Source organism: Schistocerca gregaria, unplaced genomic scaffold (genome assembly GCF_023897955.1).
Source record: "Schistocerca gregaria isolate iqSchGreg1 unplaced genomic scaffold, iqSchGreg1.2 ptg000177l, whole genome shotgun sequence".
Taxonomy (NCBI): domain Eukaryota; kingdom Metazoa; phylum Arthropoda; class Insecta; order Orthoptera; family Acrididae; genus Schistocerca; species Schistocerca gregaria.
The window spans coordinates 1,108,738-1,134,641 of record NW_026061727.1 but is presented as its reverse complement, the minus strand read 5'-3'; positions in this window follow the sequence as shown (position 1 = coordinate 1,134,641).

The following is a 25,904-nucleotide window of genomic DNA, read 5'->3' as shown; positions in this document are numbered from 1 at the left end:
TGACCCAAGGGACCACTTCCTAGGGAGAGAAGCTGAAGAACACTTAAGTTTCTCCAGCTCCAGCCATGATTGTTGCGCAATGATGGTGGCGGCGGGGGGCGGCGGGGGGCGGCAGGGGGGGGGCAGGGTGGTGTTGCTCCTCAAGTAGGTGGTGCAGGATCAACAGGGATGGAAATGCTCTCCAACATCAAGGGGGCAGGTGAGTCTACCAGCTCTGAGAGGTGACCTGGTTTGGCAGAGCTCATGGTGTCAGAACTGTTGTAGGGGTGGTGCAAGACTATGTCATACACACAGGATGCAGGTGTTCAAATTTTCTCTTATCCTCAGTGTAGGTCATTCATTCCAGGGTCTTGTACTCCATGATTCTCCTTTCTTTCTGGAGAATCCTGCAGTCAGATGAGCAAGGTGAATGGTGCTCTCTGCAGTTGACACAGGTGGAAGGCCGTGCACATGGAGTATTGGGATGTGATGGGCATCCAAAATCTTGGTTTGTGACACTGGAAGTAGTGCGGGAAAACATATTGCTGAACTTCCAGCACTTCTAGCACTGAGTTGGGGGGTGGATAAAGGGCCTTACATCACACCAGTAGACCATCACCTTGACCTTCTCGAACAATGTATCACCCTCAAAGGCCAATATGAAGGCACCGCTGGCAACCTCATTATCCTTCCGACCCCGGTGGACATGCTGGACGAAATTTACACCTCGTCACTCTAAATTGGCCAGCAGCTCAATTTCGGACTGCAAAAGAATGTCTCTATGAAATGTGATACCCTGGACCACATTTAGGCTCTTACTTGTTGTACTGTTGTGTGTTGAATTGTGCTTGTGATCGCTTAGAGACTGCTGGTGTTTCACCACCAGCAACAGATGATGGACTGCGCTTCATCGTTTGTCATCCACCCTGATGCCGCCCACTCTGACCAGGGGCCCTCCCAACAGGCGCCACCTGATAGGATGGCCTTTGCTATGAGTCCTGATGCCTCAGGAGGATGGGCATCTACCCCTTGGCATATGCAGGGAGTTAACAGTGCAGTCATCAGCAGCACAATGCCTGTGTGGTTATGGGTCTAAAGATCTTAATTCACGAAGAACACGATGGACCTTTTAAGGCTCCCTTCTCCAGTTGGCTCATTCTTTTGGAAAAGTTTGAAGAATGGAAGTCAAACCCTACAGGGGGCCATCACATAAAGGCTGAAACATGTGAAACTCCTTTTAGTCACCTTGTACGACAGGCAGGAATACCCCGGACCTGCAGGGGAGAAGGAGAATATGATATGGTTGCTCCAGTCCTGATTGTGCTACCATGTCATGAGTGGAATGCTGCACCTTTGATAGGTGGTGGGTGACTGGAGCAATAAGGCATGGGGATGTGTTGTTGTATGAAGCTGGGAAGGTAATAACAGTGTGTGAAGGCCTCAGTGAGATCCTCAGCATATTTTCAGAGGAACTGCTCATCACTACTGATGCAACAGCCATGGATGACTAGGCTGTATGGAAGGGACTTCTTGGTATAGAAAGTGTTGCAGCTGTGAAAGTGTTCTAGAAACTAGAACTGTGATCCAGACATTTTTATTAATTAGACTGCGCATCTTATGTGGTGAGAAAAAGTCAATAATTGTATCTGGGGACTTTATAATGTCAATATGTTGGTACACAGTGCAATTAAAATTCCGGTCCTTAACTTTCTATGTAGTTTCAACTTTTATTCTAATACGCACATCAAAAAAGTTTTGCATAACCTCATTCCCTAGAGTTGGAGAGTAGAGAACCTGTACAGAAAATTGGAATAGAAATCAACATAAACAACATTTCTGCCCTTTTTATTGCTCATAAAAACCACACACTGCATGTTGTACCACTATACAGTGATACCTTCACAGGTAGGGGTCCAGATTTCTGTATACACTGGTACCTCTAATACCCAATAGCACATCCACTTGCATTGATGCATGCCTGTATTTGTCATGGCATACCATCCACAAGTTAATCAAGGCACTATTGGTCCAGATTGTCACAGTCCTCAACGGCGATGTGGCATAGATCCCCAAGAGTGGTTGGCGGGTCATGTTATCCATAAAAAGCCATTTTCAATAAATCCCAGACAAGTTTGATGGGTTCTGTCTGGAGAGCATGCTGGCCACTCTAGTTAAACAATATAATTATCCCAAGGAAGTCATTCATGGGGGTATGAATTCTCGTCCACAACAATTAATGCCTCATGAATATGCTGCCGATATCATTGCGCTATTGGTTGGAGAATGGCATTCATGTATCATGCAGCCATTATGATGCCTTCCATGACCAGCAGCAACATACATCAGCCCCACATAATGAAACTACACCTGCTGTACAGTGTGTCTTAGATGTTCAGCTTCACCGTGTTGCCTCTAAACACGTCTCCAACGATTGTGTGGTTGAAGGCATATATGATACTCATTAGTGAAGAGAATGTGATGCCAATCCTGAGTGGTCTGTTCAGCATGTTGTTGGACCCATCTGTAAGACACTGCATGTTGTCATGGTTGCAAAAATGAACCTCACCATGGATGTCAGGAGTGGAGCTGCCCATCATACAGCCTGTGGTGCACAGTTTGAGTCATAACACAACATCCTGTGGCTCCACAAAAAGCATTATTCTGGCATTGCTGTCAGGGTTCCTATGAGCCATAATCCATAGCTAGCAGTCATCCACTGCAGTAGTAGCCCTTGGGTGGCTTGAGCGAGGATTGTCATCAGGAGTTCCTGTATCTCTGTAGGTCCTCTATGTTTGAACATTATCACTTTGGTTCACTTCGAGATGCCTGGACACTTCCCCTGTTGAGAGACCTTCCTAGCACAAAGTAACTAAGTGGATGTGATCAAACCACAGTATTGGCCATCTAGGCATGGCTGAACTTCAGACAACATGAGCTGTCTACCTCCTTCCAGGTGGAATGACTCGAACTTATTGGCTGTCGGAGCCCCTCCGTCTAATAGGTGCTGCTCATGCATGGTTGTTTACATCTTTGGGTGGGTTTAGTGACATCTCTTAACAGTCAAAGGGACTGTGTCTGTAATACAATATCCACAGTCAACATCTATCTTCAGGAGTTCTTGGAACTGGGATGATGCAAAACTTTTCCGGCATGTGTATAAATATCCCAGCTATGCTAACAAACTCTTCAAAAAGTTTCATAGACAATACATCTTCAAATCTAGAAACCTCAGATATAGAAGTAAGGAACATTGACCTAGGCTTATCTGACCACAATGCACTCATTACAGTTCTCACACTTCCCGTAAATACAACAATAGTACATCATAGGTACAAAAGAATTTTCTCCCCTGAAAACTGCCACCAGTTTACTACCACACTGACTGACCAATCCTCGGCATACGTATTGTCACAAACAAATACAAATGCCATGTTCTCTCTTTCCATGATAGATCTGGAAATGTGCTGTCTATAAAGATTCATGAAAGTCCACTCACATACACTTACAAAAACACACTGAGAAACTTCTACACTGAAGTGAAATTTTTTTCTGACACTAAAAAAAAAAGTATGAAACTGCAAATGTAAGTGTATAAAAAGGATATTTAATGTAGCATACATATTACATAATTATAGATTGGTAAGGGAGTCAGACAATGAATCAAGCAGAACATGGTAAATAGTTAAAGAGAACTGGGAAAAGCAGTAAGGAACAGGAGACTATACTTATATCTGGAGATAACAATCAACTAAAAAAAGAAGCATTGCTCAATTACATTATTAACTACTTTCTAAGTGTACTTGAGAAACTAAGCATGAACTTTAACAAACAAAAGTAAAAACCAGCACCAAAGTAGGCATCAGTAGGAGAATAAGTTCCAAGTTCCACTAATGAATATGAAATGTGGAAGTAATTAATAGTCTGAGGCCAAAAATGTCTGCAGAAATGGATAAAGTGCAAGTGTCACAAATAAAAAAGTCGCGCCACAAATTTTGTAGCCACAGGTACATACTGCCAATTTCTCATTCAGTGAAGGTGTGTTCACACAGAGGATGAAAATTTCTAAGGTTAGAACTCTGTTCAAAAATGGGTATTCATGCTAGGTAGAAAACTGCAGACGTATGTCCCTCCTTCAATCTCTTTCATAAATCTTTAGGAAGTTGATGAAAATCAGGATCATAAGCTATCTCGACACCTCCAATCTTCTGAATTGTAATCAACACAGCTTTCATACAGGTTATAACACAGGAGCCATACAAGCCTCATGAAGGAGCCAGAAGGAATTTCGACCATAACAAAAGTGTTGTAGCAATCAACCAAGATCTTATCAATGCCTTTGATACAGTAAACCACTAAATACTCCATGAGAAACTGGAAGCTATAGTATCAAAGATATTGGCAAGGAACTAACTTAATCCTATCTACAACATAGAACACAGGTTTTGGAACTCACAGGGTCTCAAAACAGGCAAAAAATAAAGTGGCTATAAGATGCTAAGAGGGTGGCAAAAGGTGTCCTGTAGGGTACTGTTCATGGCCCCACCTATAATTTCTGATCTATATAATTGACATTAAAAGCCCAAACAGTTTGTCAAAAATGATGTTATTTGCAGACCATACAACCATAATTTGGTGATGATGGAAAATCCTTATCTATTACTGCTGAAAAATTTGTGAAATGCGTGCTGCAGCAGTTTCTTCCTAATAAGTTAACATTTAATTTAAATAAAATAAATTACCTACAGTACAGTAAAGGAAATGAGAAGTATATCCTCCAGTTTTTATTGAGTGCCCACGAAATAGAGAAAGTAAAGTTTACAGAATTATTGGGCATGCACACTGACCATGTCTTCTGCTGGAAAAGCCATTGCATTTACATATCCAAAAAACTCAATTCTGCATGTTTTGCACCGAGCATAATTTATGGAATTTGTTACAAACAATGTACAACGTTAGTGTATTTTGCTTATTTCCAGTCTGCTGTATCTTATAGAAGAATGTTCTGAGGTGTCAAAAAACCTCACTTGCAGATACTTTGAAATGACAGGAAAATGTCATTAAAATTATTAAATACAGCTCACCACAAACACACTGCAAGCCCTTATTCATGCATTTAATAATACTTACAGTACCATTGTTGTTCATATTCAAAAGTATGTCTGATAGAAGTACACACACAAGTAATTTACATATGAATTCAGATTTACAGAAGTACAACACACGTCAGTAAGAATCTGCATGTAGAAAGAGCTATAAAAACAAAAACTCAAAACAGGTTGAGCCATTATGGAATAAAGCTGTATAACACACTGTCAATTTAGATCAAGGGAATTATGAATGACAAAAAATTTAAGTCAGAAATAAAACTTAAGTATTAAACTAATGTTTCTATATCATGGATGAGTATTTTGAATTCCTTGATGACTAATAACCACTTGTTTTCTTTTCATTGTCATTCAAACATGCTGTTCTGATTGTAAATATTAAATATTGTTTGTATATTCTTGTTTCTTGAAGTGTACTGCTTGTATGTCAGAATTGTTATAGGGCACATCTAATACCAATCCATTAGTCCATTATGAAATTTTTTAAACACATTGTATAATGTTAATTTCATATTAGTTATATTAACATCTAGAATTGTGATGTATGTATGCTGTATCTCATTATGACAATACCTACATCATGTATGTGATGCAAAGGATACTATGGTGAACAGTAATTACTTACTTAAATCTGAACACACTTTTCTTTTTGTAAATAATAAAGAAAAAACACAAACTAGGAAATGATCGGAAAGTAATTATATGTACAAATTAACTTGGAATGTCAATGTAAAATGACTTTCTCCACATCATTACAATCTGTCATACAAAATTGTCCATGGAATGTGTAACTAACTAACTTTATAATGGGTCACTGATGAAGACGGAGTAGTTTCTTCTTTTATTTCTTTGATACACTAATAATAACACACAAATGGGAAAAACATTAAGCCGTTTTCAAGATTTTTAGTGTTGTTGTTGTTGTTGTTGTTGTGATCTTCAGTCCTGAGACTGGTTTGATGCAGCTCTCCATGCAACTCTATCCTGTGCAAGCTTCTTCATCTCCCAGTACATACTGTAGCCTACATCCTTCTGAATCTGCTTAGTGTATTAATCTCTAGGTCTCCCTCTATGATTTTTACCCTCCACACTGCCCTCCAATACTAAATTGGTGATCCCTTGATGCCTAAGTACATGTCCTACCAACCAATCCCTACTTCTAGTCAAGCTGTGCCACAAACTCCTCTTCTCTCCAATTCTATGCAATACCTCCCCATTAGTAATGTGATCTACCCATCTAATCTTCAGCATTCTTCTGTAGCACCAAATTTTGAAAGCTTCTATTCTCTTCTTGTCCAACTATTTATCATCCATGTTTCACTTCCATACATAGCTACACTCCATACAAATACTTTCAGAAACGACTCCCTGTATTCCAGCCAACATTGTCAAAAGCTTTTTCCAAGTCTAGAAATGCTATAAACACAGGTTTGCCTTATCTTAATCTAGCTTCTAAGATAAGTCATAGGGTCAGTGTTGCTGCACGTGTTCCAATATTTCTACGGAATCCGAACTGATCTTCCCCGAGGTCAGCTTCTACCAGTTTTTCCATTCATCCGTAAAGAATTCTCGTTAGTATTTTGCACCTGTGACTTATTGAACTTATAGTTCGGTAATTTTCACATCTGTCAACACCTGCTTTCTTTGTGATTGGAATTATTATATTCTTCTTGACTTCTGAGGTTATTTCACCTGTCTCATACATTTTGCTCACCAGATGGTAGAGTTTTGTCAGGACTGGCTCTCCTAAGGCTGTCAGTAGTTCTAAAGGAATGTTGCCTACTCCCAGGGCCTTGTTTCAACTTAGGTCTTTCAGTGCTGTCAAACTCTTCGCGCAGCATCATATCTCCCACTTCATCTCAGCATTTTAAGTATTATATAGGGACAAAATGGAAGAATCTGATGTCTTGGTTCAGTTACACGTAATATTTTTTGAGTGTTTTATCTACCAATGGGAAAATGCTCCTCTCTAAACACAAATAAGTGTATATGCTCCTTTTTAAATAATTGACTGAAAAATCTGATTCTAGCTGCCTCATCCTACTTTACACAGCACCTTCCCAAAAATTTCCCAAAACTTTTGGTACACAAATATACTTGTTCTCTTCTCACTAATATGTCACTCATACCCCTCACAGCGGCTTGCCCATTCTCACTCACTCACTACTACTATTACTACTACTACCACTACTAGTAGTACTACTAGTAGTAGTAGTAGTAGTAGTAGTATTTCCTCTTGCTGTCACTGTCTCTGCCTTGCTCTATCTTAGTGCTACTATCTGTTTCACTCCTTCCTACTGCTGCTGTATCTTCTCACTGACACACTGTCTCTCTTCTTTTTTGCCATTGTCACAGACTCAGTGTTGCATAATCTTTGGTTCTCACCTACTTCCACATCCCAATTTTCTTCATTCCTCTCCAACCATGGAGAAAAGTTCGCATGGTGCCTGTTGTATTAAATTCCGATGCAATTTCTATCTTTCATCAACACTCTGAAGGTACACCGATTACATAATGCCTCCAGTTGTGCTTTGGAAACTACTATTAGTCTTCCAGGGAACGATCAAAGCGTAGACAGTTTGAGACATTACTCCCATGGAGAAAAGTCCCCATGTTGCCTGTTGTATTCAATGCTGATGCAATTTCTGTGTTCCATCAACACTCTGAATGTCCAAAGATTACTGAATGCCTCCAGATGTGCTTCGGAAACTACTACTGGTTTTCCAGGGAACGATCAAAGCGTAGACAGTTTGAGACATTACTCCCATAGAGAAAAATCTAGTGCCTGTTGTATTCAATCCGGATGCAATTTCTGTGTTTCATCAACACTCTGAAGGTCCACAGATTACATAATGACTCCAGATGTGCTTCGGAAACTACTACTGGTCTTCCAGGGAACGATCAGAGCGTAGACAGTTTGAGACATTACTCCCATGGAGAAAAGTCCGCATGGTGCCTGTTGTTTTCAATGCCGATGCAATTTCTGTGTTTCATCAACACTCTGAATGTCCAACGATTACTGAATGCGTCCAGATGTCCTTTGGAAACTACTACTGGTCTTCCAGGGAACGATCAAGCCGTAGACAGTTTGAGATATTACTCCCATGGAGAAAAGTCCGCATGGTACCTGTTGTATTCAATCCCGATGCAATTTCTGTGTGTCATCAACACTCTGAAGGTCCAAAGATTGCAGAGTGCCTCCAGATGTGCTTCGGAAACTACTACTAGTCTTCCAGGGAACTATGTACATCCAGACAGTTTGAGACTTTACTCCCACAGAGGAACATCCGCATGGTTCCTGTTGTATTCAATCCCGATGCACTTTCTGTGTTTCATGAACACTGTGAAGGTCCACAGATTTCAGAATGCCTCCAGATGTGCTTCGGAAACTATTGCTGGTCTTTCAGTGAACGATCAAAGCGTAGACAGTTTGAGACATTACTCCCATGGAGAAAAGTCCGCATGGTGCCTGTTGTTTTCAATGCCGATGCAATTTCTGTGTTTCATCAACACTCTGAATGTCCAACGATTACTGAATGCGTCCAGATGTCCTTTGGAAAATACTACTGGTCTTCCAGGGAACGATCAAGCCGTAGACAGTTTGAGATTTTACTCCCATGGAGAAAAGTCCGCATGGTACCTGTTGTATTCAATCCCGATGCAATTTCTGTGTGTCATCAACACTCTAAAGGTCCAAAGATTGCAGAGTGCCTCCAGATGTGCTTCGGAAACTACTACTAGTCTTCCAGGGAACTATGTAAATCCAGACAGTTTGAGCCTTTACTCCCACGGAGGAACATCCGCATGGTGCCTGTTGTATTCAATCCCGATGCACTTTCTGTGTTTCATTAACACTCTGAAGGTCCACAGATTTCAGAATGCCCCCAGATTTGCTTCGGAAACTATTGCTGGTCTTTCAGTAAACGATCAACGCGTAGACAGTTTGAGACATTACTAACATGGAGAAAAGTCCGCATGGTGCCTGTAGTATATAATCACAATACAATTTCTATGTTTCATCAACACTCTGGACGTCCACAGAATACAGAGTGCCTCCAGATGTGCTTCGGAAACTACTACTGGTCTTCCAGGAACGATGTAAGCGTAGACAGTTTGAGACATTACTCCCATCGAGAAAAGTCCGCATGGTGCCTGTTGTATTTAATCCCGATGCACTTTCTGTGATTCATGAACACTCTGAAGGTCCACAGATTACAGAATGCCTCCACATGTGCTTCGGAATCTATGACAGGTCTCCCAGGAATAGATCAAAGCGTAAACAGTTAGAGACATTACTCCCATGGAGAAAAGTCTGCATGGTGACTGTTGTATTCAATCCCGATGCAATTTCTGTGTTTCGTCAACACTCTGAATGCCCAAAGATTCCTGAATGCATCCAGATTTGCATCGGAAACTACTACTGGTCTCCCAGGAATCGGTCAAAGCGTAGACGTTTGAGAAAGTACTCCCATGGAGAAAAGTCCGCTTGGTAAATGTTGTATTCTATCACGATGCAATTTCGGTGTTTCATCAACACTCTGAAGGTCAACAGATTACAGAATGCATCCAAATGTGCTTCGGAAACAACTACTGGTCTTGCAGGCAAGGATCAAAGCGTAGACAGTGTGAGACATTACTCCCATGGAGAAAATTCCGCATGGTGAATGGTGTATTCCATCACGATGCAATAGTTTGTTTCTCCAACACTCTGAAGGTCCACAGATTATAGAATGCCTCCACATGTGCTTCGGAAACTGGTACTGGTCCTCCAGTGAAATATCTAAGCGTAGACAGTTTCAGAAATTCCTCCCATGGAGAAACGTCCGCCTGGTGCCTGTTGTATTCAATCCCTTATCAATTTCTGTGTTTCATCAAACCTCTGAAGGTCCAAAGATTACTGAATGCCTCCATATGTGATTTGGAAACTACTACTGGTTCTTCCAGGGAATGATCAAAGTGCTGACAGTTTGAGACATTACTTCCATGACGCCTGTTGTATTCAATCCCGATGCAATTTCTGTGTTTCTTCAACAATCTGAATGTCCGCAGATTAAAGAATGGCTCCAGATGTGCTTCTGAATCTATGACTGGTCTCCCAGGAACGATCAAACCGTTGACAATTTGAGACATTACTCCCATGGAGAAAAGTACGCATGGTGCCTGTTGTATTCAATGCCGATTCAATTTCTGTTATTTCATCAACACTCTGATGTCCAAAGATTACTTAATGCCTCCAGATATGCTTTGGAAACTACTACTGGTCTTCCAGGGTACGATCAAAGCGTAGACAGTTTGAGACATTACTCCCATGGAGAAAAGTCCGCATGGTACCTGTTGTATTCAATCCCGATGCAATTTCTGTGTTTCATCAACACTCTGTAGGTCCAAAGATTGCAGAGTGCCTCCAGGTGTGATTCGGAAACTACTACTGGTCTTCCAGGGAACGATGTAAATCTAGACAGTTTGAGACATTACTCCCATGGAGGAACATCCGCATGGTGCCTGTTGTATTCAATCCTGATGCACTTTCTTTGTTTCATGAACACTCTCAAGGTCCACAGATTTCAGAATGCCTCCAGATGTGCTTCGCAAAATACTACTGGTCCTCCAGGGAAATATCTAAGCGTAGTCAGATTCAGACATTCCTCCCATATAGAAACGTCCGCATGGTGCCTGTTGTATTCAATCCCTTATCAATTTCTGTGTTTCATCAAACCTCTGAAGGTCCAAAGGTTACTGAATGCCTCCAGATGTGGTTCGGAAACTACTACTGGTCTGCCAATGAACGATAAAAGCGTACACAGTTTGAGACATTACTCACATGGAGAAAAGTCTGCATGGCGCCTGTTGCATTCAATCCCGAAGCAATTTATTTGTTTCATAAACACTCTGTAGGTCCACAGATTACAGAATGCCTCCAGATGTGCTTCGGAAACTACTACTAGTCTTCCAGGGAACGATCAAAGCGTAGACAGTTTGAGACATTACTCCCATGGACAGAAGTAAGCATGGTGCCTGTTGTATTCAATCGCAATGCAATTTATGTGTTTCAACAACACTCTGAAGGTCCACAGATTACAGATTGCCTCCAGATGTGCTTCGGAAACTACTACTGGTCCTACAGGGAAATAACTAAGTGTAGACAGTTGGAGACATTACTCCCATGAAGAAACGCGCGTATGGAGGCTTTTCTATTCCATCCCGATGCAATTTCTGTGTTTCTTAAACACACTGAATGTCCACAGATTATAGAATGCCTCCAGATTTGCTTGGGAAACTACTACTGGTCTTCAAGGGAACGAACTAAGCGTATACCGTTTGAGAAAATACTCCCATGGAGAAAAGTCCGCATGGTGAATGTTGTAATCCATCATGATGCAATTTAGGTGTTTCATCAACACTCAGATTCTCCACAGTTTACAGAATTCCTCAAAATGTGCTTCGGAAACTACTACTGGCCTTCCGGGGAAAGACCAAAGCGTAGACAGTTTAAGACATTACTCCCATGGAGAAAAGTCCGCATGGTGGCTGTTGTATTTAATCTCGATGCAATTTCAGTGTTTCATCAACACTCTGAAGGTCCAAAGATTACTGAATGATACCAAATGTGATTCGGAAACTACTACTGGTCTTCCAGGGAACAATCAAAACGTAGACAGTTTGAGACATTACTCCCATGCAGAAAAGTCCTCATGGTGCCTTTTGTATTCAATCCCGATGCAATTTATTTGTTTCATCAACACTCTAAAGGTCCACAGATTACATAATGCCTCCGGATGTGCATCGGAAAATACTACTGGTCCTCCAGGGAATGATCAAAGCGTAGACAGTTTGACACATTTCTCCCATGGAGAAAAGTCCACATGCTGCCTGTTGTATTCAATCACGATGCAATTTCTCTGTTTCATCAACACTCTGAAGGTCCAAAGATTACAGAATGATACCAAATGTGATTCGGAAACTACTACTGGTCTTCCAGGGAACAATCAAAGCGTAGACAGTTTGAAACATTACTCCCATGGAGAAATTTCCGCATGGTGCCTGTTGTATTTAATCTCGATGCAATTTTTGTGCTTCATCAACAGTCTGAAAGTCCAGAGAATACAAACTGCCCCAGATGTGCTTCGGAAACTACTATTGGTCTGCCAGGGAACGATCAAAGCGTAGACACTTTGCGACATTACTCCCATTGAGACAAGTCCGCATGGTGCCTGTGTTATTCAATCGCGATGCAATTTCTGTGTTTCATCAACACTCTAAAGGTCCAAAGATTACAGAGTGCCTCCAGATGTAGTTCGGAAAATACTACTGGTCTTCCAGGGAACGATGTAAACCTAGACAGTTTGAGACATTACTCCCATGGAGAAACATCCGCATGGTGCCAGTTGTATTCAATGCCGATGCACTTTCTGAGTTTCATGAACACTCTGAAGATCCACAGATTACAGAATGAATCCAGATGTGCTTCGAAAACTACTACTGTTCTTTCAGGGAACGATCAAAGCGTAGACAGATTGAGACACTTCTCCCATGGAGAAAAATCCGCATGGTGAATGTTGTATACCATCTCGATGAAATTTCTGTGTTTCACCAACACTCTGAAGGTCCACAGATTATAGAATGCCTCCAGATTTGCTTCGGGAAACTACTACTTGTCTTCCAGGTAACGATCAAAGCGAAGACAGTTTGAGACATTACTCACATGGAGAAAACTCCGCATGGTGCATATTGAATTCAATCACGATGCAATTTTTTGTTTCATCAACACTCTGAAAGTCCACAAATTACAGAATGCCTAAAGATGGGCTTCGGAAACTACTACTGGTCTATCAGGAATCGATCAAAGCGTAAACACTTTGAGACAATACTGCCATGGAGAAAAGTCCGCATGGTGGCTGTTGTATTCAATCGCGATGCAATTTCTGTGTTTCATCAACACTCTGAAGGTCCACAGATTACAAACTGCCTCCAGATGTGCTTCGGAAACTACAATTGGTATTCCAGGGAATGATCAAAGCGTTGACAGTTTAGGACATTTCTTACATGGGGAAAAGTCCGCATGATGAATGTTGTATTCCATCACGATGCAATTTCTTTGTTTCACCAACACTCTGAAGGTCCACTGATTACAGAATGCCTCCAGATGTACTTCGGAAACTACTAATGGTCTTCCTGGGAAAGATCAAAGCATAGACTGTTTGAGATATTACTCCCATGGAGAAAATTCCGCATGGTAAAGGTTGTACACCATCTCGATGCAATTTCTGTGTTTCACCAACACTCTGAAGGCCCACAGATTATAGAATGGCTCCGGATTTGCTTGGGAAACTACTACTTGTCTTCCAGGGAACGATCAAAGCGTAGGAAGTTTGAGACATGCCTCCCATGGAGAAAGGTCCGCATGGTCACTGTTGTATTCAATCCCGATGCAATTTCTGTGTTTCATCAACACTCTGAAGGTCCACAGATTACAGAATGCCTCCAGATGTGCTTCGGAAACTACTACTAGTTTTCCAGGGAACGATCAAAGCGAAGACAGTATGAGACATGACTCCCATGGAGAAAAGTCCAAATGGTGCCTGTTGTATACAATCTCGATGCAATTTTTGTGTTTCATCAACACTCTGAAAGTCCAGAGAATACAAACTGCCCCAGATATGCTCCGGAAACTACTATTGGTCTGCCATATTGAATTCAATCACGATGCAATTTTTTGTTTCATCAACACTCTGAAAGTCCACAAATTACAGAATGCCTAAAGATGGGCTTCGGAAACTACTACTGGTCTATCAGGAATCGATCAAAGCGTAAACACTTTGAGACATTACACCTATGGAGAAAAGTCCGCATGGTGAATGTTGTATTCAATCCCGATGCAATTTCTATGTTTCATCAAGACTCTGAAGGTCCACAGATTACAAACTGCCTCCAGATGTGCTTCGGAAACTACTATTGGTCTTCCATGGAACGATCAAAGCGTTGACAGTTTAGGACATTACTCCCATGGAGAATAGTCCGCATTGTGCCTGTTGTATTCAATCCCGTTGCAATTTCTGTGTTTCATCAACACTCTGAAGGTCCACAGATTACAAACTGACTCCAGATGTGCTTGGTAAACTACTATTGGTCTGCCAGGGAACGATCAAAGCGTAGACTCTTTGAGACATTACTCCCATGGAGAAAAGTGCGCATGGTGCCTGTTGAATTCAATCCCGATGCAATTTCTTGTTTCATCAACACTCCGAAAGTCCACAGATTATAGAATGCCTCCAGATGGGCTTCGGAAACCACTACTGGTCTCCCAGGAATCGATCAAATCGTAGACAGTTTGAGACATTACTCCCATTGAGAGACGTCCGCATGGTGCCTGTTGTATTCAATCCCGACGCAATTTTTGTGTTTCATCAACACTCTGAAGGTCCAAAGATTACAGAATGCCTCCAGATGGGTTTCGGAAACCACTACTGGTCTCCCAGGAATCGATCAAAGCGTAGAAAGTTTGAGACATTACTCCCATGGAGAAAAGTCCGCGTGTTGCCTGTTGTATTCAACAAAGACGCAATTTTGGTGTTTCATTAACACTCTGAAGGTCCACAGATTACAAACTTATTCCAGATGAGCTTCGTAAACTACTATTGGTCTGCCATAAAACGATCAAAGCCTAGACAGTTTCAGACATTACTCCCATGAAGATAAGCCGCATGGTGCCTGTTGTATTCAATCCCAATGCAATTTCTATGTTTCATCAACTTTCTGAAGGTCCACAGATTACAAACAGCCTCCAGATATGCTTGGGAAACTACTATTATTCTTCCAGGAAACGATCAAAGCGTACACAGTTTGAGACATTACTCCCATGAAGAAAAGTCCGCATGGTGCCTGTTGTATTCAATCCCGCTGCAATTTTTGTGTTTCATCAACACTCTGAAGGTCCACAGATTACAGAATGACTCCAGATGGGCTTCAGAAACGACTACTGGTCTTCCAGGGAACAATCAAAGCGTTGACAGTTTGAGAAATTACTCCCATTGAGAAAAGTCAGCATGGTGCCTGTTGTATTCAATCTCGATGCAATTTCTGTGTTTCATCAACACTCTGAAGGTCCACAGATTACAAACTGCCTCCAGATGTGCTTCGTAAACTACTATTGGTCTGCCAGGAAACGGTCAAAGCGTAGACTCTTTGAGACATTACTCCCATGGAGAAAAGTCCGCATGGTGCCTGTTGAATTCAATCCCGATGCAATTTTTTGTTTCATCAACACTCTAAAATTCCGCATATTACAGAATGCCTCCAGATGGGCTTCGGAAACTGCTACTGGTCTCCCAGGAATCGATCAAAGCGTAGACATTTTGAGACATTACTCACATGGAGAAAAGTCCGCATGGTGCCTGTTGTATTTAATCCCGATGCATTATCCGTGTTTCATCAACACTCTTTAGGTATACAGGTTACATAATGCATCCAGATGCGATTCGGAAACTACTATTGGTCAGCCATGGAACGATCAGAACATAGACATTTTGAGACTTTACTCCCATTGAGAAAAGTCCACATGGTGCCTGTTGTATTCCATCCCGATACAATTTCTGTGTTTCATCAACACTCTGAAGGTCCAAAGATTACTGAATGCCTCCAGATGTGCTTCGTAAACTACTATTGGTCTGCCAGGGAACGATCAAAGCGTAGACAATTCGAGACATTTCTCCCATGGAGAAAAGTCCGCAGGGTGAATATTGTATTCGATCACGACGCAGTTTCTGTGTTGGATCAACACTCTGAGGGTCAATTAAGTACAGAATGACTCCAAATGATTTTCGGAAACTCTACTGGTCTTCCAGGGAACGATCAAACCGTAAACAGTTAGAGACATTACTCCCAGGGAGAAACGTCCGCATGTTGCCTGTTGTATTCAACCCAGACGCAATTTTTGTGTTTCATCAACACTCTGAAGGTCCACAGATTACAAACTTATTCCTGATGTGCTTCGTAAATTACTATTGGTCTGCCAGGAAACGATCAAAGCGTAGACTATTTGAGACATTACTCCCATGGAGAAAAGTCCGCATGGTGCCTGTTGAATTCAATCCCGATGCAATTTCTTGTTTCATCAACACTCCGAAAGTCCACAGTTTATAGAATGCCTCCAGATGGGCTTCGGAAACCACTTCTGGTCTCCCAGGAATCGATCAAATCGTAGACAGTTTGAGACATTACTCCCATGGAGAAAAGTCCGCATGGTGCCTGTTGAATTCTATCCCGATGGAATTTTTTGTTTCATCAAGACTCTGAAAGTCTACATATTACAGAATGCCTCCAGATGGGCTTCGGAAACTGCTACTGGTCTTCCAGGAATCGATCAAAGCGTAGACATTTTGAGACATTACTCACATGGAGAAAAGTCCGCATGGTGCCTGTTGTATTTAATCCCGATGCATTATCTGTGTTTCATCAACACTCTGAAGGTATACAGGTTACATAATGCATCCAGATGAGATTCGGAAACTACTATTGGTCAGCCATGGAACGATCAGAACATAGACATTTTTAGACTTTACTCCCATTGAGAAAAGTCCATATGGTGCCTGTTGTATTCCATCCCGATGCAATTTCTGTGTTTCATCAACACTCTGAGTGTCCAAAGATTACTGAATGCCTCTAGTTGTGCTTTGTAAACTACTACACGTCTTCCAGGGAACGATCAAAGCGTAGACAGTTAGAGACATTACTCCCATGGAGAAAAGTCCGCAGGGTGAATATTGTATTCGATCACGATGCAATTTCTGTGTTGGATCAACACTCTGAGGGTCAACTAAGTACAGAATGACTCCAAATGAGTTTCGGAAACTCTACTGGTCTTCCAGGGAACGATCAAACCGTAAACAGTTAGAGACATTACTCCCAGGGAGAAACGTCCGCATGTTGCCTGTTGTATTCAACCCAGACGCAATTTTTTGTTTCATCAACACTCTGAAGGTCCACAGATTACAAACTTATACCAGATGTGCTTCGTAAACTACTATTGGTCTGTCAGGAAACGATCAAAGCGTAGACTGTTTGAGACACTACACCCATGGAGAAAGGTCCGCATGGTGACTGTTGAATTCTATCCCGAAGCAATTTCTTGTTTCATCAACACACTGAAGGTCCACATATTACAGAATGCCTCCAGATGGGCTACGGAAACTACTACTGGTCTCCCAGGAATCAACAAAGGGTAGAAATTTTTGAGACATTACTCACATGGAGAGAAGTTCGCATTGTGTCTGTTGTATTCAATCTCGATGCAATTTCTGTGTTTCATCAACACTCTGAAGATCCACAGATTACAAATTGCCTCCAGATGTGCTTCGTAAACTACTATTGGTCTGCCAGGGAACGATCAAAGTGTAGACAGTTTGAGACATTACTCCCATGAAGATAAGCCGCATGGTGCCTGTTGTATTCAATCCCAATGCAATTTCTATGTTTCATCAACACTCTGAAGGTCCACAGATTACAAACAGATTCCAGATATGCTTGGGAAACTACTATTGTTCTACCAGGAAACGATCAAAGCGTACACAGTTTGAGACATTACTGCCATGAAGAAAAGTCCGCATTGTGCCTGTTGTATTCAATCCCGATGCAACTTTTGTGTTACATCAACACTCTGAAGGTCCACAGATTACAGTATGACTCCAGATGCTCTTCGAAAACCACTACTGGTCTCCCAGGAATCGATCAAATCGTAGACAGTTTGAGACATTACTCCCATGGAGAACAGTCTACATTGTGCCTGTTGTGTTCAATCCCGATGCAATTTCTGAGTTTTATCAACCCTCTGAGTATCCACAGATTACAGAATGCTTCCAGGTGTGCTTCGGAAGCTACTACTGGTCTTCCAGGGATCAATCAAAGCGTAGACAGTTTGAGAAATTACTCCCATTGAGAAAAGTCAGCATGGTGCCTGTTGTATTCAATCCCGATGCACATTCTGTGTTTTATCAACACTCTGCAGGTCCAAAGCTTACTGAATGCCTCCAGTTGTGCTTCGTAAACTACTACAGGTCTTGCAGGGAACGACCAAAGCATAGACAGTTAGAGACAATTCTCCCAACAAAGAAAATTCCGAATGGTGCCTGTTGTATTCAGTCTCGATGCAATTTCTGTGTTTCATCAACACTCTGAAGGTCCACAGATTACAAACTGCCTCCAGATGTGCTTCGTAAACTACTATTGGTCTGCCAGGAAACGGTCAAAGCGTAGACTCTTTGAGACATTACTCCCATGGAGAAAAGTCCGCATGGTGCCTGTTGAATTCAATCCCGATGCAATTTCTTGTTTCATCAACACTCTGGAGGTCCACAAATTACAGAATGCCTCCAGATGTGCTTCGGAAATTGCTACTGGTCTTCCAGGGAACGATCAAAGCGCAGACAGTTTCAGAAATTACTCCCATTGAGAAAAGTCCGCATGGTGCCTGTTGTATTCAATCCCGATGCTTATTCTGTGTTTCATCAACACTCTGCAGGTCCAAAGATTACTGAATGCCTCCAGTTGTGCTTTGTAAACTACTACAGGTCTTGCAGGGAACGATCAAAGCATAGACAGTTAGAGACAATACTCCCAATAAAGAAAATTCCGCATGGTGCCTGTTGTATTCAATCTCGATGCAATTTCTGTGTTTCATCAACACTCTGAAGGTCCACAGATTACAAACTGCCTCCAGATGTGCTTCGTAAACTACTATTGGTCTGCCAGAAAACGGTCAAAGCGTAGACTCTTTGAGACATTACTCCCATGGAGAAAAGTCCGCATGGTGCCTGTTGAATTCAATCCCGATGTTGTTTCATCAACACTCCGAAAGTCCACAGATTATAGAATGCCTCCAGATAGGCTTCGGAAACCACTACTGGTCTCCCAGGAATCGATCAAATCGCAGACAGTTTGAGACATTACTCCCATGGAGAAACGTCCTCATGGTGCCTGTTGTATTCAATCAAGACGCAATTTTTGTGTTTCATCAACACTCTGAAGGTCCAAAGATTAGAGAATGCCTCCAGATGGGTTTCGGAAACCACTACTGGTCTCCCATGAATCGATTAAGCGTAGAAAATTTGAGACATTACTCCCATGGAGAAAAGTCCGCATGGTGCCTGTTGTATTCAATTTCGATGCAATTTCTGTGTTTCATCAACACTCTGAAGATCCACAGATTACAAATTGCCTCCAGATGTGCTTCGTAAACTACTATTGGTCTGCCAGGGAACGATCAAAGCGTAGACAGTTTGAGACATACTCCCATGGAGAAAAGTCCGCATGGTGCCTGTTGAATTCAATCCCGATGCAATTTTTTGTTTCATCAACACTCTAAAAGTCCACATATTACAGAATGCCTCCAGATGGGCTTCGGAAACTGCTACTGGTCTCCCAGGAATCGATCAAAGCGTAGACATTTTGAGACATTACTCACAAGGAGAATAGTCCGCATGGTGCCTGTTGTATTTAATCCCGATGCATTATCTGTGTTTCATCAACACTCTGAAGGTATACAGGTTACATAATGCATCCAGATGCGATTCGGAAACTACTATTGGTCAGCCATGGAACGATCAGAACATACACATTTTGAGACTTTACTCCCATTGAGAAAAGTCCACATGGTGCCTGTTGTATTCCATCCCGATGCAATTTCTGTGTTTCATCAACACTCTGAGTGTCCAAAGATTACTGAATGCCTCTAGTTGTGCTTTGTAAACTACTACACGTCTTCCAGGGAACGATCAAAGCGTAGACAGTTAGAGACATTACTCCCATGGAGAAAAGTCCGCAGGGTGAATATTGTATTCGATCACGATGCAATTTCTGTGTTGGATCCTCACTCTGAGGGTCAACTAAGTACAGAATGACTCCAAATGAGTTTCGGAAACTCTACTGGTCTTGCAGGGAACGATCAAACCGTAAACTGTTAGAGACATTACTCCCAGGGAGAAACGTCCGCATGTTGCCTGTTGTATTCAACCCAGACGCAATTTTTTGTTTCATCAACACTCTGAAGGTCCACAGATTACAAACTTATACCAGATGTGCTTCGTAAACTACTATTAGTCTGCCAGGAAACGATCAAAGCGTAGACTGTTTGAGACATTACTCCCATGGAGAAAGGTCCGCATGGTGCCTGTTGAATTCAATCCCGATGCAATTTCTTGTTTCATCAACACACTGAAGGTCCACATATTACAGAATGCTTCCAGATGGGCTACGGAAACTACTACTGGTCTCCCAGGAATCAACAAAGGGTAGAAATTTTTGAGACATTACTCACATGGAGAGAAGTTCGCATTGTGTCTGTTGTATTCAATCTCGATGCAATTTCTGTGTTTCATCAACACTCTGAAGATCCACAGATTACAAATTGCCTCCAGATGTGCTTCGTAAACTACTATTGGTCTGCCAGGGAACGATCAAAGTGTAGACAGTTTGAGACATTACTCCCATGAAGATAAGCCGCATGGTGCCTGTTGTATTCAATCCCAATGCAATTTCTATGTTTCATCAACACTCTGAAGGTCCACAGATTACAACCAGCCTCCAGATATGCTTGGGAAACTACTATTGTTCTTCCAGGAAACGATCAAAGCGTGCACAGTTTGAGACATTACTCCCATGAAGAAAAGTCCGCATGGTGCCTGTTGTATTCAATCCCGATGCAACTTTTGTGTTACATCAACACTCTGAAGGTCCACAGATTACAGAATGACTCCAGATGGGCTTCGAAAACCACTACTGGTCCCCCAGGAATCGATCAAATCGTAGACAGTTTGAGACATTACTCCCATGGAGAAAAGTCTACATTGTGCCTGTTGTGTTCAATCCCGATGCAATTTCTGAGTTTTATCAACCCTCTGAGTATCCACAGATTACAGAATGCTTCCAGGTGTGCTTCGGAAGCTACTACTGGTCTTCCAGGGATCAATCAAAGCGTAGACAGTTTGAGAAATTACTCCCATTGAGAAAAGTCAGCATGGTGCCTGTTGTATTCAATCCCGATGCACATTCTGTGTTTTATCAACAATCTGCAGGTCCAAAGCTTACTGAATGCCTCCAGTTGTGCTTCGTAAACTACTACAGGTCTTGCAGGGAACGATCAAAGCATAGACAGTTAGAGACAATTCTCCCAACAAAGAAAATTCCGAATGGTGCCTGTTGTATTCAATCTCGATGCAATTTCTGTGTTTCATCAACACTCTGAAGGTCCACAGATTAGAAACTGCCTCCAGATGTGCTTCGTAAACTACTATTGGTCTACCAGGAAACGATCAAAGGGTAGACTGTTTGAGACATTACTCCCATGGAGAAAAGTCCGCATGGTGCCTGTTGAATTCAATCCCGTTGCAATTTCTTGTTTCATCAACACTCTGGAGGTCCACATATTACAGAATGCCTCCAGATGTGCTTCGGAAATTGCTACTGGTCTTCCAGGGAACGATCAAAGCGTAGACAGTTTCAGAAATTACTCCCATTGAGAAAAGTCCGCATGGTGCCTGTTGTATTCAATCCCGATGCAATTACTGTGTTTCATCTACACTCTGAAGGTCCACAGATTACAGAATGTCTCCAGATGTGTTTCGGAAACTACTACTGGTCTTCCAATGAACGATCTAAGCGTAGACACTTGATACGTTACTCCCATAGAGTAACGTCGGCATGGTGCCTGTTGTATTCAATCCCGATGCAATTTCTGAGTTTTATAAAGCTCGAAGGGTCCACAGATTACAGAATGCTTCCAGATGCTCTTTGGAAGCTACTACTGGTCTTCCAGGGAACAATCAAAACGTAGACAGTTTGAGACATGATTCCCATGGAGAAAAGTCCGCATGGTGCTGTGGTATTCAATGCCGATGCAATTTCTATCTTTCGTCAACACTCTGAAGGTCCACAGATTACATAATGCATCCAGATGTGATTCGGAAACTACTATTGGTCAGCCAGGGAACGTTCAGATCGTAGACATTTTGAGACATTACTCCCATTGAGAAAAGTCCACATGGTATCTGTTGTATTCAATCCAGATGCATTTTCTGTGTCTCATCAACACTCTGAAGATCCAAAGATTTCTGAATGCCTCCAGTTGTGCTTTGTAAACTACTACTGGTCTTCCAGGGAACGATCAAAGCGTAGACAGTTTGAGACATTACTCCCATGGAGAAAAGTCCGCATGGTGAATATTGTATTCGATCACGATGCAATTTCTGTGTTGCATCAACACTCTGAGGGTCCACTGAGTACAGAATGCCTCCAAATGTGTTTCGGAAAATACTACTGGTCTTCCAGGGAACGATCAAAGCGTAAACAGTTAGAGACATTACTCCAATGGAGAAACGTCCGCATGGTGCCTCTTGTATTCAATCCCGAAGCAATTTTTGTGTTTCTTCAACACTCTGAAGGTCCGAAGATTATAGAATGCCTCCAGATGAGCTTCGGAAACCACTACTGGTCTCCCAGGAATCGATCAAAGCGTAGAAAGTTTGAGACATTACTCCAATGGAGAAAAGTCCGATTGGTGCCTGTTGTATTCAATCTCGATGCAATTTCTGTGTTTCATCAACACTCTGAAGGTCCACAGATTACAAACAGCCTCCAGATATGCTTGGGAAACTACCATTGTTCTTCCAGGAAACGATCAAAGCGTACACAGTTTAAGACATTACTCCCATGAAGAAAAGTCCGCACGGTGCCTGTTGTATTCAATCCCGATGCAATTTTTGTGTTTCATCATCACTTTGAAGGTCCACAGATTACAGAATGACTCCAGATGGGCTTCGGAATCCACTACTGGTCTCCCAGGAATCGATCAAATCGTAGACAGTTTGGTACATTACTCCCATGTAGAAAAGTCTGCATTGTGCCTGTTGTGTTCAATCCCGATGCAATTTCAGAGTTTTATCAACACTCTGAGTGTCCACAGATTACAGAATGCTTCCAGGTGTGCTTCGGAAGCTACTACTGGTCTTCCAGGGAACAATCAAAGCGTAGACAGTTTGGGAAATTACTCCGATTGAGAAAAGTCAGCATGGTGCCTGTTGTATTCAATCCCGATGCACATTCTGTGTTTCATCAACACTCTGCAGGTCCAAAGATTACTGAATGCCTCCAGTTGTGCTTTGTAAACTACTACAGTACTTGCAGGGAACGATCAAAGCATAGACAGTTAGAGACAATACTCCCAATAAAGAAAATTCCGAATGGTTCCTCTTGTATTCAATCTCGATGCAATTTCTGTGTTTCATGAACACTCTGAAGGTCCACAGATTACAAACTGCCTCCAGATCTGCTTCGTAAACTACTATTGGTCTGCCAGGAAACGATCAAAGCGTAGACTGTTTGATACATTACTCCCATGGAGAAAGGTCCGCATGGTGCCTGTTGAATTCTATCCCGATGCAATTTCTTGTTTCATCAACACTCTGAAGGTCAACATATTACAGAATGCCTCCAGATGGGCTTCGGAAACTGCTACTGGTCTTTCAGGAATCAATCAAAGCGTAGACATTTTGAGACATTACTCACATGGAGAAAAGTGCGCATGGTGCCTGTTGTAGTCAATCTGGATGCAATATCTGTGTTTCATCAACACTATGAAGATCCACAGATTACGAATTGCCTCCAGATGTGCTTCGTAAACTACTATTGGTCTGCCAGGGAACGGTCAAAGCGTAGACAGTTTGAGACATTACTCCCATGAAGACAAGTCCGCATGGTGCCTGTTGTATTCAATCCCGATGCAATTTTTGTGTTTCATCAACACTCTGAAGGTCCACAGATTACAGAATGACTCCACATGGGCTTCGGAAACCACTACTGGTCTCCCACGAATCGATCAAATCGTAGACATTTTGAGACATTACTCCCATGGAGAAAAGTCTGCATTGTGCCTGTTGTGTTCAATCCCGATGCAATTTCTGAGTTTTATCAACACTCTGAGTGTCCACAGATTACAGAATGCTTCCAGGTGTGCTTCGGAAACTACTACTGGTATTCCAGGGAACAATCAAAGCGTAGACAGTTTGAGAAATTACTCTCATTGAGAAAAGTCAGCATGGTGCCTGTTGCATTCAATCCCGTTGCACATTCTGTGTTTCATCAACACTCTGCAGGTCCAAAGATTACTGAATGCCTCCAGTTGTGCTTTGTAAACTACTACAGGTCTTCCAGGGAACGATCAAAGCATAGACAGTTAGAGACAATTCTCCCAACAAAGAAAATTCCGAATGGTGCCTGTTGTATTCAGTCTCGATGCTATTTCTGTGTTTCATCAACACTCTGAAGGTCCACAGATTACAAACTGCCTCCAGATGTGCTTCGTAAACTACTATTGGTCCGCGAGGAAACGATCAAAGCGTAGACTGTTTGAGACTTTACTACCATGGAGAAAAGTCAGCATGGTGCATGTTTAATTCAATCCCGATGCAATTTCTTGTTCCATCAACACTCTGAAGGTCCACATATTACAGAATGCCTATATATGTGCTTCGGAATCTACTACTGGTCTGCCAGGAACATATCAAAGTGTAGATAGTTTGAGACATTACTCCCGTGGAGAAAAGTCAGCATTGTGCATGTAGCATTCAATCCCGATGCAATTTTTGTGTTTCATCAACACTCTGAAGGTCCAAAGATTACAGAACGACTCCAGATGGGCTTCGGAAACCACTACTTTTTTCCCAGGAATCGATCAAAGCGTAGGCAGTTTGAGACATTACTCCCATGGAGAAACGTCAGCATGGTGCCTGTTGTATTCAATCCCGATGCAATTACTGTGCTTCATCTACACTCTGAAGGTCCACAGTTTACAGAATGTCTCCAGATGTGCTTCGGAAACTACTACTGGTCTTCCAATGAACGATCTAAGCGTAGACACGTGATACGTTACTCCCATAGAGTAACGTACGCATGGTGCCTGTTGTATTCAATCCCGATGCAATTTCTGTGTTTCATCAACATTCTGAATGTCCACAGATTACAGAATGCCTCCAGATGTGCTTCGGAAGCTACTACTGGTCTTCCAGGGAACGATCAAAACGTAGTCAGATTGAGACATTACTCCCATGGAGAAAAGTCTGCATTGTGTCTGTTGTATTCAATCCCGATGCAATTTCTGAGTTTTATCAACACTCTGAAGGACCACAGATTACTGAATGCCTCCACATGTGCTTCGGAATATACTACAGGTCTCTCAGGAATCGATCAAAGCGTAGACAGTTTGAGACATTACTCCCATGGAGATAAGTCCGCACGGTGCCTGTTGTATTCAATCTCGATGCAATTTCTGTGTATCATCAACACTCTGAAGGTCCACAGATTACAGAATGCCTCCAGATGTGCTTCAGAAATTAATTGCTACTGGTCTTCCAGGGAACGATCAAAGCGTAGACAGATTCAGAAGTTACTCCCATTGAGAAAAGTCCGCATGGTGCCTTTTGTATTCAATCCCGATGTAATTTTAGTGTATCATCAACACTCTGAAGGTCCCCACATTACAGAATGTCTCCAGATGGTCTTCGGAAACCACTACTGGTCTCCCAGGAATCGATCAAAGCGTAGACAGTTTGAGACATTACTAATGAGGCGAAAAGTCCACAAGGTGCCTGTAGTATTCAATCCCGATGCAATGTTTGTGTTTCATCAACACTCTGAAGGTCCACAGATTACAGAATGCCTCCAGATGGTCTTCGGAAACCACTACTGGTCTCCCAGGAATCGATCAAATCGTAGACAGTTTGAGACATTACTCCCATGGAGACAAGTCCGCATGGTGCCTGTTGTATTCAATCCCGA